Source organism: Rattus rattus, chromosome 2 (assembly GCF_011064425.1).
Source record: "Rattus rattus isolate New Zealand chromosome 2, Rrattus_CSIRO_v1, whole genome shotgun sequence".
NCBI lineage: Eukaryota > Metazoa > Chordata > Mammalia > Rodentia > Muridae > Rattus > Rattus rattus.
Window position 1 is genome coordinate 11854429 of NC_046155.1, and position 19382 is coordinate 11873810.

At 36.6% G+C, this 19382-nt stretch overlaps 1 pseudogene; it reads left to right on the forward strand.

Moving 5' to 3' along the window:
- The first annotated feature begins 16363 nt into the window (after positions 1 to 16363).
- On the forward strand, positions 16364 to 17114 carry LOC116893663 (annotated as a pseudogene).
- The last annotated feature ends 2268 nt before the right edge of the window (positions 17115 to 19382 follow it).

Consider the following 19382-nt stretch of genomic DNA (forward strand, 5'->3'; position numbering starts at 1 on the left):
ACCTGCAAATCTAAGGAAAATAGGTATAGAAGAGAGTGAAGATTCCCAACTTACAGGGACAGTAAATATATATGAAAAAATTATAAAGGAAAAGTTCCCTAATCTAAAGAAAACAGATGCCTATAAACATACAAGAAGCATACAGAACACATGATAGATTGGACCAGAAAAGAAATTTCTCCCTTCACACGATATTCAAAACACTGAATATTCAAAACAAAGAAAGAATATTAAAAGCAGTAAGGGAAAAAAGATAAAGTAACATATACAGACAGCTCTATAAGAAATAAAGTAGACTACTCACCAGAGACTAAGAAAGCTAGAAGATTCTGGGCAAATGTCATGCAGACACTAAGAAAACACAAATGCCAACCCAGGGTGCTATATCCAGGAAAACTCTCAATTAATATAGATGGGGAAACCAAGATATTCTATGACAAAACAAAATTTGCACAATATCTTTCTACAAATCCAGCCATACAAAGGGTTATAGATAGAAAACTCCAACACAAGGAAGAAAACTACACACTAGAAAAAGCAGAACATAATCTCCTTGCAATGAAACCAAAAGAAAGGAGAAACACAAACATAATTCCACTTCTAACAACAAAAATAACAGGAAACAACAATCACTATTACTTAATATCTCTTAATATTAATGAACTCAATTCCCCAATAAAAAATCATAGACTAACAGAGTGGTATGGAAAGAGGAGCCAGTTTGGTGTATACAGGAAGCACACCTCAATGATGAAGACAGACACTACCTTAGAGTAGAATGCAGGAAAACAATTTTCCAAACAAATGGTCCCCAAAACAACCTGGAATAGCTTTTCTAATATCCAATAAATTATACTTTCAACCAAAAGTCATCAAAAAAGGTAAAGAAGGATGATTAATATTAATCGAAGGAAAAATCCACCAAGATGAACTCTCAATCCTAAATATCTATGCTCCAAATGCAAGGACAACTACATACATAAAAGAAACCTTACTAAAGCTCAAAGCACACATTGCACCTCACACAACAATAATAGGAAATTTCAACACCCCACTCTCATCAATGGACAAATCATGGAAACAGAAACTGAACAGACACATAGAGAAACTAACAGAATTTATGAACAAAATGGACTTAATAGATATTAATAGAACATTTCATCCTAAAACAAAAGAATATACCTTCTTCTTAGCACTTCCTGGTACCTTCTACAAAATTTACCATATATTGGGTCACAAAACAGGCCTCAACAGATAGTGAAGAGTAAAATAATCCCAGTCATCCTATCAGATCACCATGGACTAAGGCTGTTCTTCAATAACAACAAAAATGACAGAAAGGCCACATATACATGGAACATGAACAATGCTCTTCTCGATGATATCTTGGGCAAGGAAGAAATAAAGGCAGAAGTAAAAGACTATTTACAATTTTATGAAGATGAAAGCAAAACATATCCAAAATTAGAACATGAACAAGAACAATGTTCTTCTTGATGATAACTTGGACAAGGATGAAGTAAAGACAGAAGGAAAAGACTTTTTAGAATTTCATGAAAATGAAGGTACAACATACCCAAACTTATGAGGGACACTCATGGCACAGCAGCCTCGGAAAAAAAAAACTGGAGAAAGCATACATTATCAGCTTGACAGCATATCTAAAAGCTCTAGAACAAAAAGAAGCAAGTACACCCAAGAGAAGTAGAAAGCAGGAAATAATCAAACTTGGGGCTGAAATCAACCAAGTAGAAACAAAAAGAAATATACAAATGATCAACAAAGCCAGGAGCTGGTTCTTTGAGAAAATCAACAAGATGGTTATACTCTTAGCCAAACTGCCCAGATGGTGCCAAGAGTGAATCCAAATTAACAAAATCAGAAATGAAATGGGAGACATAACAACAGAATTCGAGGAAATTAAAAAAAAAAATCCTCAGACCTACTACCAAAGCCTATATTCAACAAAACTGGAAAATCTGGCAGAAATGGACAATTTTCTCAACAAACATGAGTTATGAAGTTTAAATTAGGATCAGATAAAACATCTAAACCACCCCATAACTCTGAAAGTAATAGAAGCAGTCATTAAATGTCTCCCAACCAAAAAGAGCCCAGGACCAGATGGTTTTAGTGCAGAATTCTATCAGACTTTCATACCAATAGTGTCCAAACTATTCCATAAAATATAAACAGATGGAACAGTACTCAATTACTTCTAGGAAGCCACAATTTAGCTTATACCTAAACCATGCAAAGATACAACAAAGAAAGAGAACTTCAATAAACCCTTATGAATATTGAAGCAAATATAATCAATAAAATTCTCACAAACCGAACCCAAGAACACATCAAAATTATTTTCCATCATGAAGAAGTAGTTTCATCCCAGAGATGCAGGGAGGTGCTATATGTGGAAATCCATCAAAGTAATCTATTAGGTAAACGAACTCAATGAAAAACTACATGATAATTTCATTCGATGATGAAAAAGTATTTGTTAAAATTCCACACCTCTTCATGATAAAAAGTCTTGGTAAGATCAGGAATTCAAGGTCCAAACCTAAACATAGTAAATGCAATACAGAGCAAAACAGTAGCTAACAATAAACTAAATGGAGAGAAACTTGAAGCAATCCCATCAAAATGAGGGACTAGACAAGGCTGAGCACTGTCTCCCTATTTATTCAATATATTACTTGAAGTCCTAGACTGAAGATTCAGACAACAAAGGGATGTCAAACGTCACAAATTGGAAAGTCAGAAGTCAACATATCACTATTTGCAGATGATATGATAGTATACATAAGTGACCCCAAAAGTTTCACCAGACACCTACAAAGCCTGATAACCAACTTCAGCAAAGTGGCTGGATATACAATTAACCCAAACAAATCAGTAGCCTTTCCCTACTCAAAGGATAAGCAGGCTGAGACAGAAATTAGGGAAATGACACCTTTCACAATAGTCACAAATAACATGTAGATTTCCAGAATCTACATTGAAAAGTTCAATAGTTGTGAAGACACATTTGTAACTCAGGTATTATGGATTCAGGTACATATGTTTACTAAAAAATATGTGTTGGTTAAAATTGAGACCCCATATGAACAACAATGCCAACCGACCAGAGCATCCAGGGACTAAGCCACTACCAAAGACTGTACATAGGTAGCAATGAATAGGCTAGTAAGTGCACCAGTGGAAGGGGAAGCCCTTGGTCCTCCCAAGACTGAACCCCAGTGAACGTGATTGTTGAGGGGAGGGCAATAATGGGGGAGATGGGGAGGGGAACACCCATAGAGAAGAGAAGGGGGAGGGGTTAGGGGGATGTTAACCCGGAAACCAGGAAGGGGAATAACAATCAAAATATACATAAAAATACTCAAGTTAATAAAGTTGAAAAAAAAAAAAGCCTAACTGGGGAATTCCAGATTAAGTGAGAGACCTTGCTGTAGTAAATAGGGGAAAAATTAATAATACCAGCTATAAACAACCATGTGTACACACACACACACACACACACACATATTTAAACACATATAATAAACACAAATATCTATCATCAATCAATCAAACTATCTATCTATCTATCTATCTATCTATCTGTCATCTATCTATATGTTTATCTATTGAGGTTTTTAAGACAGGTTTTCTTAGTGGCTATAACTGTCCTATAATTTGTTCTGTAAACCAAGTTGACCTAGAGCTCATGTAAATTTATTTGCTTCTGACTTCCAAGTAGGCTAAACAGCCACTCATTGCTCAGCTGTTTGACTTTTTCTATAGGAAAACTTGTTTCTCTGTATATGTACCATATGCATACCTGGTGCCTGAGCAGGTCAGATGAGGCTGTTAGATCCCCTGGAACTTGAGTTTTAGATGATATCAAATGTGTGTGTGTGTGTGTGTGTGTGTGTGTGTGTGTGTGTGTGTGTGTTTGGCAGTGAAATCTGGGTTTCCTTTACACATAGGAAGAGCTCATCACTACTGAACAATCTCTCAATAAAGATTTCTTTTTAAACACCTGCCTAATAAGTTTAAATATTAACTGTTAAAAGTGTTAACTGTTTTAAAAGTAATTGTTAAAAACAAAAGAATTCGTTTTAAAAACAGTGGGTTATGATTGGTCTAGGTGACAAGAGATATTTGTAAGTGTATCAAGAGGGAAATAAAATGAATAATTGTAAGACCACTGGTAAGACCACTGAAAGAACTACCCACAACATCATTGTTCTCTTCTCAGAATGTAATTTACGATTTAACAACAAAGTGTTCCTCTCTATTCATGCCACAAATATAAAACAGTGAAAATCAATGTGGATACTGGCTGGTCTTGGACCCGAATCCTCCATTTTGCTATACCAGATATTCCCCTACAAAAGAAAGCAATGCAAAAAGTTCTCCCTTGAGCTATCTGCTTTTCTAGATAGAGCTTCATGTGTCCAGGCTGGCCTTGGACTCACTGTGTAGCCCAGGATGACTGTGAACTCCTGATTATTCTGATTTCCTATTTAAAGTGCAAAAATCACAGGGATACATGATTATATCCAATTTATGTGGGGCTGTAGATCAAACCCACAACTTCTTTCATGCTAAATAAGCATTCTATTAGCTGAGCTAAAATCCAGCACAGAACTATACACTCATGAATTCCAGGGCCACCGTATTCATTTAGATGGTGGTCCTTATGCCATCTTGGTGTATGTCACTAAAAGAGTCCTTAACATCATAGACACATAAGATTTCTTTTATCACTTGGCTAAAAAATATGATTCAGTATATGTGGAATCTATCCTCTAACTTGTTAGACCGTGAAACAGATTTCCTGGGTCATTTTGATCATGCCATTTACTTTAAAGCAAGGAAGAAAGAAAAATAACTCTTCAAAAAGCTACCTAAAAAGTAGCAGCTAGAGCAAACTGAGAGGATAAATCACAGTCAAGTAGGTTGTCTGGATGTCATAAATGTAACTGTCAAAGGCAGTTGGAAGAGTGGTGATGGATGGGCTACTCTCTATACCACAAATAATGCAAGAAGTGCAGTGGCTTGGAACTGGTAATGCATTCTTCCACAAACAGAGAAGCTCTGTTGTAAAAGCAGTTGGCTGTACAATAGACAGTTACAATAGACAGGAATAAATAGTTGGGCTGGCACTCTTGGAGGAATTTCAGCTCCTAGCAGAAGGCATGGCTTTTACAGTGAGTGGATATTGCTTTATACACAATAGCTATCCTTCCAAAAAGTTTGAAGGGAACGTAGATCGTACAACCTTCCTGAACTTGTTTCTAACAGGAAAATGATCTGTACTAAACTATAAAATCTGTTCTAAAAATTCCTTGCTAATCTTTGATTTTGTTAATTTCGATTTTGTTCGTGAGTGTTGTGGGAGTGTGTCAAACTTATCTTTTTTAAAAACTAAACTTTGATTAATTAATGTTATGCTATGCACTTATATTGTCGTCTTTATTTCATTAATTTCCACTTTAACATTTATTACTGTTCTTGGCAGCTCACTGGGTTAGACATGGACTTTTTGTTTTTCTAAATATTTAAGGAGTATCATTAGGCTTTTCACCTTCATTCTGATGTTCTAATGTGAATACATACCACTATTTCAATTTGGTCTAAGAGTTGACTGATTTGTGTCCCAGAATACCAGGTAGGTTATACTTTTGATTTTAATTTTTCTATGAATATCAAAATATTAAAATATATTGTTGCACTGAATGCACATAGCAGGTTTTATTTATATTTTTTCCATATCCATAACAATATTTATCAATAGGAAAAGTATATACTGACAGGCTGGGGACATAGCTCCTTGGTTGAAATTCTTGATCTAAAAACATGAAGACCTGAGTTTATAACCCTAGAATTCATGAAATACCAGGAACCATGATGACCTGCTATATAACCAGGTTGCAAAGGCATAAGGAAGAGCTTCTGAAAATAAACTGAGTACCACTACCAGCCATATGAAGTGCTCTGTATTTGAATGAGAAAGAGAAAAAAAGAATCATTTCTAATGCCAACATCAATCCTCTACATACCTGAGCATACATGTGCATCTGCAAAAACATTAGTTCACATATATACAGCTATACACATACATGTATACAAGAAAATGGTAAAGAAAATGTATTACTGTTTCTTTAAATATACTCAGATTCTGTAGTCTCTCTTGCTGTTGAGTTCTACTTTTATACCAATAATCTCTTCAGATGTCCCTAATAGAGCATCAACAGAAAGTTTTTCTGGCTTGATGGTTGAAGATTAGAGAGATAACAGGTGTTAGGGTGTTGGAAAGGTTTTAGGGAGAATCCCTAGCCTAAGGTGACTCTATGATTTAGGACAACCTTTGTCTTTGTTTATTGCTCACAGCATTGGGTACTAGACTCCACAAGTAAAGACTAGACTGAGACTTAAGGAACTGAAATACTTCTGATAGGAATACTGTGGGTAGTAAAGCTAGTACTGGAAGCTAGATCTAATGATCTAATCCTCTACCACCTATGCCTCTGGAAATCGTGGAAGCACAGGCTAAGCTAAGTTTTCTTACCTGCCAATGTTTATGAACTAAATTAAAAGACAAGGCAAAACAGAAAAAGTTATAAAAATATTACTTTAAAATGATGAGAGACATCAGAAGATCATATATAAGTAAACAGAGAATATGTGCTAGAAATAATGTTTAGAGGGCTATTTAACATGTCTATGCCTTGCCATTGAATATTCTCTTGGTCAACACACATTACTGGTAGAATGTCTAGAGACCTGTTGTTCAGAACCAATTAGAGCAATGAAAAGAACTAATTATGCAACAGATGATGAGGGAGACTGCTCCAGAGTATTCTGTCATGGCAAGTCAACAACTGCCCTCTGCAATATCAACTTTTATGTCCTGTGTTGTGTGTGTGTGTGTGTGTGTGTGTGTGTGTGTGTGTGTGTGTGTGTGTGTGTGTGTGTGTGTGTGTGTCTGTGTATGTTTACATATGTGCTCAAGTGTGAAAGAATCTGGGAAGGCCAAAGGATATTTTCAAACGTTATTCCTCATCTTTTGTGACCAAAGTCAATCTTTGTCCCAGAACTCACAGATTTGGCTAGGCCAGCTTGTCAGGGATCCCTGGGAATCTGCTATTACCTCTTTCACTATGCTGGGAATACAAACACATTCCAGTGCATCATTTTTTCACATATGTTTGGGGCTCAGACTCCAATCCTTATGCTTGAATAGTAAGGACTTTATCCACTGAGACAGCTTTCCAACCCCTGTATGTTTGCTTTCTTATTATAATTTAAAACTTCTGAGTTTAATTTGGACCATTACACAACACGTGCAAAACATGACTAATAGCTTTGGAAGTGGATAATACAATTAATCATCATGAATTATCTCATCTTTTTTGGCTGTAGAGTTTGTATAGAGGGTCTCAGACCAAGACTAGCTTCTTAAACTTTGTGGAAGGAAATTCTTTCTTCCTCAGTTAGCTCTTAAAGAAAACAGAAGCTATCTCCACCGGCCAGGTTTCACCAACACTTCCTCCACTTCAGAATAACAACTCTGTTTCCATCATATTACCTGGAATCCCTCATTTAATTGTAATATTGAAGACATTCATAACAATTAAAAACACTAGTCTTTCTTATATATCTGTATTAGGTGCTTCTCTATTGCTGTATAATGTACTATGACCAAGGTAATTTATAAAAGAAAGAATTTAATTTGGCTTACAGATTCAGAGTATTAGACTCCATGAACATGGAATAGAGCATGACAGCGCAAATCTCTGAAGTCACACATCTCAAAACATAAGCAAAAAGTAGAGAAAACATTGGCAATAGTGAGATACTTTTGAAATCTTAAAGTCCATCCCTATCATACAAAACCTGTACAAAGGACACATCTCCCAAGCCTTCCAAAAGACTTCCAGCAACTGGAGACCAAATATTCAAACAAAGAAAATATTGGGACCATTCTCATGTAAACTACCATATTCTATTCCCTGTCCCTCCATAGGCTTTTGACTATATCTCATAATGCAAAATGAATTTATGCTAACTTCCAAAATCCCTGTAGTCATTCACAATCTCTACACTTTTAAGTTGTAACATGTCCTCTGAGCCTAAAGGTGATTTTATAATATCTACCTCCTATGAAATAAAGAAAATAGAAAAAATAACATCATATACTTGCAATGTACAATAACACAGTACACATTACCTTTCCAAAAAATGAAAGATTGGAGCATAATGAGGAAATATTAGACCAAATCAAGAAAGAAACCAGCAGAGCAACTCCAAATCTTATAGTTCCATATTTGACTATCCTAATTTTTCTGTAGCAATATAAAGCTCCCTTTCAATCAGATTCCACAGCCTAAGCTTGGCTTTCTTAGTCAAATGTTCCATTGCTCTGGCACCTCTTACTTTGTTTTTCAGTTTTATTGGTTATTTTATTTACTTACATTTCAAATGTTATCCCCCCTTCCCTGTCTCCCCCACAAACCTCTCCTCCACTCCCCTCCCCTCTGCTTCTATGAGGGTACTCCCCCACCCACATACCCATTCTGCCTCAGCACCCTAGCATTCTTCCATGCTTCCATGCTTCCACAGGACCAAAGGGCTCCGCTCTCATCCATACCAGATAAGGCCATCTTCTGCTACATATGCAGCTGGAGCCATGGGCCCCTCCATGTGTACTCTCTGGTTGGTGATTTAGTCCCTGGGAGCTTTGGAGTGTCTTGTTGGTTGATATTGTTGTTCTTCCTGTGGGATTGCAAACCCCTTCAGGTCCTTCAATCCTTCTCTGTAACTTCTCTATTGGGGTACACATGCTCGGTTTGATAGTTGGCTGTCTGCATCTACATCTGTATTGGTCCAGCTCAGTAACAGTCTCTTGTGGGACAGCTATACTAGGCTCATCTCAACAAACACTTCTTGACATTAGCAATACTGTCTTGGGTTGGTGTCTTCAATTGAGATGGATACCTAGTTGGAGCAGTCTCTGGATGGCCTTTCCTTTAGTCTCTGCTGCATTCTTTGTCCCTGCATTTCCTTTTAAAGGGAGCAATTTTGGATTAATATTTTTGAGAAGCATGAATGGCCCCATCCCTTAAACAGAGGCTGTGCCTATCCACTGGAAATGGTCTCTACAGGTTGTATCTCCCCCTATTTTGGGTATTTTGGCTAATGTAATCCCTGTTGGGTCCTGAGAAACTCTTGTGTACTTGGCATCATAGACTTTGTAGTGGCTACAACAGTTCACCATCCCCCATTTCTACACACCTTTGTTCAAATTCCTGACCCTCTGTATTTCTCCCCTGTCTCCTCCCACACATAATCTTGCCCCCTCTCTTCCTCACCCTCCTCTCTCATATTTCCCTTCCTCCCTCTACCTCCCATGGTAATTTTCTTATGTCTTCTGAGTAGGAGTGAGGCATCCACACTTTGGTCTTCCTTCTTCTAGGGTTTCAGATGATCTGTGAGTTACATCATAGGTATTGCAAGTTTTTTTTTTTTTCTGGATAATATCCACTTATCAGTAAGTGTATACTATGTGTATTATTTTGTGACTGGGTTACCTTATTCAGGATGATATTTTCTAGTTTCATTCATTTGCCTAAGAATTTCAATATTCAACATAATCTAAATCTTACTTTCACAGTTTCAAATATAGTGTCTCTGGGCCACTTGCCCTCTCAGAGTCTTTATACATGGACTTCGTTTGATCACTTGGAATCATTTTATTCTCATTACTAGTGGATGAAAGATTTACAACACCTTTGTATTTTATCCTTCATAACACTAAAAAAGAAATACATAGATGATAATACTGAATTTGGCTGCCTACTTGGGATGAAGTGTGATCTACCTGAATAGCATTTGTAGTGGTTTTAATCTCTTGTTGCTATTCAGGAGCAGAAAACCTTTTAGGTCATTAGTTCTCAGCATTCCTAATACTGTTACACTTCCAACATAATTTCTCATGTTGTGGTGATCCACAAATATAAAACTATCATTTCTACTCGATAACTAATTTTGCTACAGTCAGAAATTATATACATATCTAATATGCAGGATATCTGATATTCAACCTCTGCGAAAAGATCATTGTACCCGCAAAGGCCTCAAGAATCAGAGGTTGAGAACCATTGTCCTCAGGCCATTTCACAAGTTGAAAATTTAGCTGAGTGAGGTCTTTTAATGGCTACCTTCCACTACTAAACTATAGATTTTGCATTGTCTTAATCTCATCTTTATTCATCACAAGCCTTGGCTCGAACATTAAATTACCTCCGGCTTCATTTCTCTTCAATCTGTACATTTTCTCTTTTTACTGCTTATTCTTTTTTTGCTGTAGACCTTCATAGAAGTAGTTACTTACAATGTATATCAAAGAGACAATAATAGACTGTCCTTAAATCTCTTCTGCCAGAGCCATCACTTCTTAATTTAGTCCCAGAAATATTCATAGTACAAAAGAAGAAAGCTGAAATATCCTTTGCCTATTAGGACAAAACGACAACCAACAGATTGGGAAAAGATCTTTACCAATCCTACAACAGATGGAGGGCTTATATCCAAAATATACAAAGAACTCAAGAAGTTAGAACGCAGGGAGACAAATAACCCTATTAAAAATGGGGTTCATTGCTAAACAAAGAATTTACAGCTGAGGAATGCCAAATGGCTGAGAAACACCTAAAGAAATGTTCAACATCTTTAGTCATAAGGGAAATGCAAAGCAAAACAGCCCTGAGATTTCACCTCACACCAGTAAGAATGGCTAAGATCAAAAACTCATGTGACAGCAAATGCTGATGAGGATGTGGAGAAAAAGGACCACTCCTCCATTTTTGGTGGGATTGCAGACTGGTACAACCATTCTGGAAAACGGTCTGAAGATTCCTCAGAAAATTGGACATTGCACTACCTGAGGACCCAGCTATACCTCTCTTGGGCATATACCCAAAAGATGCCCCAACATATAACAAAGACACATGCTCCACTATGTTCATAGCAGCCTTATTTAAAATAGCCAGAAACTGGAAAGAACCCAGATGCCCTTCAACAGAGGAATGGATTCAGAAAATGTGGTACATCTACACAGTGGAATATTACTCAGTAATCAAAAACAATGACTTTATGAAATTCATAGGCAAATGGATGGAACTGGAAAATATCTTCCTGAGTGAGATAACCCAATCGCAGAAAAACACCCATGGTATGCACTCATTGATAAGTGGTATTAGCCCAAATGCTTGAATTACCCTAGATGCACAGAACACATGAAACTCAAAAGATTGACCAAAATGTGAATGTTTCACTCCTTTTTTAATAGGGGGACAAGAATACCCTTGGGAGGGAATAAGGATGCAAAGTTTAGAACAGAGGCAGAAGGAACACCCATTCAGAGCCTGCCCCACATGTGGCCCATACATATACACCCACCCAATTAGATAAGATGGATGAAACAAGAAGTTTTGGCCGTTACATCTCTGAGAGACACAGCCAAGAATACAGCAAATATATAGGTAATGCCAATGCCAGCAACAAACCACTGAACTGAGAATGGGACCCCGTTGAAGGAATCTTAGAAAGGACTTTAGAGCTTGAAGGTGCTTAAGACCCCATAGGAACAACAATGCCACCCAACTAGAGCTACCAGGACTAAGCCACTACCCAAAGACCATACATGGAATGACCCTGGGCTCATACCTCATAGGTAGCAATCGATACCCTAGTACGAGCACAAGTGGAAGGGGAAGCCCTTGGTCCGGCCAAGACTGAACCCCCAGTGAACGGGATTGTTGGGGGTAGGGTGTTAATTCGTGGAGGATGGGGAGGGGAACACCTATATAAAAGGAGAGGTTGAGGGGTTAGTGGGATGTTAGCCTGGAAACCGGGAAGGGGAATAACAATCGAAATGTAAATAAGAAATACTCAAGTTAATAACGATGCGAAAAAAATTAATAGTATGAATTTTCATCAGTTTATTTCTCAAGCTATAAAACAATGGAATTCATTTTTTCAATAGACTTCATAGAAGAATGACATCCTTTGTCAAAAAGCAAGTCACATTGTTTCTCTGGAAGGATGATGGTCAACAGTGAGCTGGTTTGGGAAACTATCCCCGTGATGATCCAGAGTTGCTGAGCATAACTTAATTGGGTGAAATGAAAAATATTCCCAAGTTAAAAAATCCTTAGGATATAATTAAAACCAAACCAAAAAAATCACTTTGTCATTCTACTATAATGAAATTGAAGTATAGGGAGTTAAAATAACTTTTTCTAGGTCTCAGGAAAATATTAATAAGAATTAGTATAGAATATCTAAGCAGTTAGTTCTCCCTCTTCTTCCTTTTTCTTGAGCTAAATCACACGAATGACTCTAATCTTTCTATTTATAGTTAATGATTTGCTATTAGCAGGTTTTCCTGTCATTGCTCTATAGTAGCAATGTTGGTGGCTATTGTTTTTCTTTATGCCCCCCACCCCATTTTTAGAATAAGAGAATAGAAGAGAAAAGAAAGCACATGATTTCTCTGCTGGGTTATTTTTCTCCTCTCAGAATTTATGAAAAATAATGTTGTAATTATATAGATAAGATTCCCAGGTGGTAAATGCTTTTCAAATCTTCCTGTTATCTCCTCTGCTTTATTTGTGAGGATGTTCAGAATTAATCTTCATGTCAAGTTGCAGTAAATGTTTTCCCACAAGTTAGCAGATTAGTGCCAACATACTCCATAGAGTACTTTGACACTTTAAAATTTATTTATTTTTATTTCTATTCCTGTGCATTCATGTGTCATTATGTACACTTGTCAGTGTAGTTAACGAGGCCAGAATGGGTGCTGGAAATAGAACTAAAAAACTAAAAAAAAAAAAAAAATCCAAAAAAACAAACAAACCAATCAACCAACCAACCAACCAACAACAACAAGAACAACAACAAACCTGTGTATTTATTTTGGGGAAGCATCTGTGAATGTGAGTACAAATATATATGGCAGCCTTAAGAATGCATTGGATCTGCCAAAGGTAGAGTCACATGTGGTTATGAACACCTAACATGGATTATTCAAACTGAACTTGAATTCTTTTGCAAGAACAGAGCCATCTCTGAAATACAGAAACATTTTTTCAACTCTCTTTTGTTCCTTTGAAAGAACTCTCATTGGCCTGGAACTCTGAATAGGCTAGACTATCTCATCAGCAAGATGTAGCAGTGAGCCTCTCTCTGCCTCCCAAGCACAAGAATTATAATACTGTTTCAGTATGCCCACCATTTTTTTTGTCATTTATTGTTTACCACTCAGAACCTTGTACTTGCAAGGCATATTTTCATTCTTAATAATGATATATTATTTTACGGATGCTTATTATTTGTAGCTGTTTTTTTCACTTTCAACCTGATAGTTAATGGTTCTATAAGAAATTATGACTGACAGTTTATTTTTACTGAAAATGCCTAAATATTTTTCTTGTCAAATTTCATAAACAATAGAGTATAACAACTGTTTATTAGTATTTATAATTTCCCTCATATCAAAAGTACTGATTATTTACAGTTTAATATAAGTGTATATAATATGGAAAAGTTAAGCAATTATTTTTTGTATGTATTTATTTTATTGGATATTTTTAATTTACATTTGAATGATATTCCCTTTCCCAGTTTCCCAGACAAAATCCCCCTATCCCATTTGTGTCTGTTTTGGCAATGGCATTTATCCAGAGTACATAATAATTTATATTCACAGTGATCTACATGCAAAGTATTCTTGTCATCCTAACAATATCGTGATACCTGCACCTACATGCCAAAAGGGGACTGATCATTGGAAACACTATACAAGAGGACATTCTGTGGTTGGTAAATATCAGTTATTTGTATGAATATGTTTGGTCAATAAAAATGTTAAATGTTATTGCATTTATTTATTTACTTAGAGATAGTACATGTCCATGTGTCAGAGAGAGAGAGAGAGAGAGAGAGAGAGAGAGAGAGAGAGAGAGAGAGAGAGAGAGAGAGAGAAGACATGCATATAGGAGTAGTACTACAGAATTTATGGGAAGACTCAAATATGATTGTCAGATTTGGCAGCAAAACACTGTAACTACTAATGTGTCACAGCAGCCTTACTTGTTTACTAGTAAGATTTTACAGTCACAAAAATATTTCAGGCTACTGCCAATTATATTGGTTATTATCCAAAATTGATGGTAAGACCCTGTTGGAAAAGAACAGTATCATCATAGTTAACCTCTGTGACTACTGCCAAGTTATATGACAGCTGACCTAGCAAGACAAGTCTTCAGGTACTATAGTGAAAAGAATATCACATAAATAATCAATCATATTCTGAAAGATTTAAGTCTCTCTTTACAAGATCAAATCAAATCAATATCATGGAATATTGTTAGTCCAAGAGTCTATGACCAGCCAGGATATACATCCTCCAATATAACCTACTATTATTATTATATTAAATGAGCATAATATTAACACATTCATGATGATTTACTGTTATTCCTATGGATTAATGCATCCCTCAACCCTCATCAGAAAAGCTTCTATTTTCAGTAGATTACACATGATTAACACAGAGACCCATGACTAGCAAGAGTTCATCATAGAAATTGAAGTATAAAGACAGTGAGATTGAATAAAAGGAAATAATGTACTCTGGACATAACAGGGCAGCTAAACATATGAACATAAAGGTCATGATAAGAAACATAAAACCTGTTTAAGCTCAATCCATATGGAAGTATCAAAATGGAGAGCACAGGTAGATATGAAATTTCACTCCTATCTGAGAGTCTGTTGGCAAGTGACTGCTGGTAGAGAAAGAGAGTCAGTTGTCTTAATGGGTATAGATGCTGAAAGCTTCTCATATTCTAAGGGAAGCCTGCATCTCCATATATGGGTAGCACAAATTCAACTTGATAGGTGCTAATAAATTGAAGACACAAAGTTAGATGAGTACTAGGCTGAGCATCTGGGAGGGAGTTATGGAAAAGTGAGTAGACATGGAGAAAACTCATTGTATGAATTTCTTGAAGGACAAATACTAAAAAGGAAATTCCTTTTCAACATATTTCTCACCTTTAGTCCTCGTCTAATAGGGAAGCTTTAGCACAGACACTGGTTACCGCATGCCTGAGATACACCTGACACAGGAGGCATGTAATGTATTAGAGAAAGATTTGCATTTCAAACAGTTAAATTTTCTTTGACAGAATTTTTTGTCTTTCAAGAGTTAAATGACAGTTATCTGGAAAATTCATTTAGGTGGAATGAAATCTTCTCCTGAAGATTCTAGCTTAGTCAAACAGTGTGGTACAAGGATTGCAGCTGTGTTTATATTTCTCCCTTCTCCCCAAGCTTATGAGTTTAAGATCTTTGTGTAAATGTAACAGACAGTGAATTTCAGCTGTAGAAATTAAGCGAATTGGCAAAAGTCAGATAAGGACTGTTATGAGATCTCATTCCCAATGTGAAACTCAAAATCAATGCTCATCCTATGCACATCTTAATCCAGAAAAGACAAGAAAATTTATTTAGGAACACAGTGCATTTACACTAAGTTTGGACAGGGCTTAGAAACATATATTTTTCAGCAGCTAAAAATGCCTCTCTGCCAGAAGACAAGAGTGCTGTTTCCAAGCCCCCAGGTAGGGTGGCTCAAAACAGCCCATCATTTCAGTGATGGCTGGAATGGTCCAGTACATCTTTCCTCCAAGGGCATTGTGTATGTGTGCGTATTTGTATGTTTGGACACACACACACACACACACACACACACACACACACACACACACTCAATTAAAATGAATGCCATTACCTAAATGACATAACAGTATAATTCTTTTAGGGAAGTCCTAAGTTCATAGTGGACACAATATTATTTATTCATAGGAACTAATATATTGGAAAATGAAAAGGAAAAAGAAAAGGGGCAGTTTCTTGAGTGAGATATCCTGAGAAGGGCTTAGAGTGGCAAATTTGTCCAGGTTAATCATCAAGAGACAGAAATATACAAGGAAACACAGACAATGAACTTTGTAGGGCAGTGATTCTGCACTGAGATGAAATGAATGGAATACAGAGAAGAGGCACTGATTTCATCAGCCATGCTTGATTGATTTCCAGAAGTGATTTCACAGTGATGGTTCAGAGTCATCACAAAAAAAAAAAAAAAAAAAAAAAAAAAAACAGTCCCACTGTCTGTTTTGGATGCTGTACTTAAGAAGGCAAGAGGCATGTAATTTATTGGAGAAAGACTTCCATTTCAAACAGTGAAATCATCTTTATAAATATTTTTGGTGCTTTTTCCATTCTCAGCTCAGCAATGGCTCATTGTCCCAAGAAACATCTGAAACACAAAGCCACTCCAAAACATTGAATGCTAAGAAGATTGACTGGTGTGTTTGCTATTCACCCATATACTGGTCATCAGAAATTAACGGAATGCCTGCCTCTGATTATTTTCCTAAGGAACAGACTAAAGTATGACCTGACTGAAGATGAAGTAAAACAGATTTCATGCAGCAATTTAGGTTAATATGAAAGTCAGTACCGATATAACATATCCTGCTGGGTATATGGGAGTTATCCTCATTGACAAGACTGGAGAGAACTTCCATCTAAACTGTGACACCAAGGGGAGCTTTTCTGTTTATTGTATTACACCTGACGATGCCATGCACAAGTTTTGAAAAGTGAGAAAGATCTTTGTAGGCACAAAAATATTCCCACATCTTGTGACCTATGATGCTCATACTCTTCAATACACTGATTCCCTCATCAAGGTGAATGAAACCATCCAGATTGATCTGGAGACAGGCAAAATAACTGACCTCATCATGTTCAACAGTGGGAAACCTGTGTATGGTGATAGGAGGTGCTAACTTTGGAGGAATTGGTGTAATCACCAATAAAGAGAGACAGACATCAATGGCAACACCTTTGACACTCAGTTTTTCAACATTTTTGTTACTGGCAAGGGCAAGAGACCATGGATCTCTCTTCCCAGAGGAAAAGGAATCCACCTCAACATTGCTGAAGACAAGAAGTTAGTGGCCAAAAAGAACAGTGGATGAAATGGTGTCTAGGGGGTGTACTCTCCGTACTACAACTTTTCTAGGCAACAAGCTAGATTAAACAACATGATAAAACAAACAAACAAACCAACAAATAAATATTTTTTTGGCGTTTAAAGGGTTAAGTTACAGTTATCTGGAAAATCCATTTAAATGGAATGGTGTTTTCCCCCTGAAGATTCTAATTTGTCAAACAGTGCAGTGTATTGAGTTAGGTGTCTCCCACTCATGTCTTAATTACATTTCCATCTCTATTGTTCCACAGCCACCCTAAACTTGCAAGTGCTAAGCCCTAGGATACTAAATTTTGTGATAGAATATGATGGCTACTATTTCCTGGAAACCTGATAATGTGATAGTCTTTAATAAATATTAATATTTGCAGAAATGGATGACTCCATATGAGCTTAATGGCCTATACATTCAAATGCAGCCCTCAAGAGTTATGCAGATTCTAATGAGTGCAAGACTAACCTGTTGTATAAATGGAGTTTTGGGTATGCCAGAGTGATATATACTTTAATGAGTCAAACCTGTCTTGAGATTTTATGACCAAAAAAATGGAAAGATCTAGCTGAAGGATTCTATTTCCCCTCTCTCTTTATTAAACCTCTAGGATATACGCAGGTAATTGGTTTTTTTTTTTTGATTTTGTTTTTCCTTCTGCTTAAGATACATCTCGCTTTTGACATCAAACATTCCATGTTCTATTGAGCTTCAAACTATGAACCAAAGGAAATTGCTATTCTAAATGCTTTGATAACAAAACCAAGAAACACAACTAATACACATGCAATAAGCAGTCATTCATTCTCCATAAAAACTAGCATCATGGGAACATAGGAAGATTTAACCTTGTGTTTAAATTTTTCAGTAATTAAACTTAGAGATAGCTCCATAAGTCAAGAGCTTTCCACACATTCACCAAAGCCCTGAGTTTGATGGCAAGAACTACAGAAAAAATAACAAGCATGGTGGAGCAAGTCTGAATATCCTGCAACACAGAAGTAGAGACAAGATAGTCAGAAGTTCAAAGTTATTTGCAGCTGTATAGTGAGCTCAAAGAAAATGATAACCTCCATCTTAATAACTAATTTATTCATTAAAAGCAAAAATGTACTTTCAGAGTCATATCCATTGACGTCTCTCTTTTTCAGGCAATATAAATTCTGTGAATACAGTGCTTACCTTTCTTGGTCTCTTTTGCTGGTGATTCCTTCCTAGGTATCCTTAGCTCTAGACATAATTCATCACTCTTGTGCATATGTACTGCGATCCTTGATACTGACTGATACCGTCTTTCATTTCATCAAAAGAGTTTCCCATTACTATCCTTTCGATGGCCAGCTCAAATGTCCTGTCTACAAATGCTATTTCTCTAAAAAGACCTCTTCATTTTCAAAACCTTTGAAGATGTGTATGTTAGTGTGTCTTTATGAAGAAATAGAGACAAGTATAGACTCCCACACAGTGCCTGGATATCAAATTTAAGACCCATGACCTTCTTTGAGTCATATCTCTCTTTAAAGCCAAATGAACAATTATACTGTAGCCGATTTCATATCAAATATAACTTTCCCATTTCCCTCCTTTTTCTATAAGGGTTTTCCCCCTCCCCAACCATCCCCTCTTCCTGCCCACTGAAATTCCCCTATACTGGAGGTTACAGTCTTGGCAGAACCAAAGGCTTTTCCTTCTATTCGTGCCCAACAAAGCCATCCCTTGCTACATGAGATCTGGAACCATGGGTCAGTCCATTTATACTCTTTTGTTAGAAATTCAGACTGTTTTCCTTTAAAATATAATGGCTATAAGACAGGCTGAACTGGAGTTTACTTTGTTTTTCTATGAATATAAAGCATTTGGGAAGCAAATTCATCATGTAAACAAGCTGGCTGTGAGAATTGCTTGAACTCTCTAATATTGAACCAGTCTCAGAACCTCTGTCTACCTTCCAGGATCTGGAGATTCACTCAATCTCCTTCAATAATTTCTACAGGCTTGCAGTAGTATCAACTTGCAGTGTATTGTTTAACCAGGTGACCTTCCAACAGGATTTAAAGGCAACAATGTGAATTTTGTGAGAGAATTACCATGTCCTTAATTGTCCGTTTCCCTTCATCATTCATTGCATTTTAGTGAATATGTAGCTAAGTAGCTTTGCACATGCATGTACACACATATGCACACACACATACATACACAGAGAGAAACAGGCAGACACACACACACACACGCACACAAACACACACACACACACACAGAGAG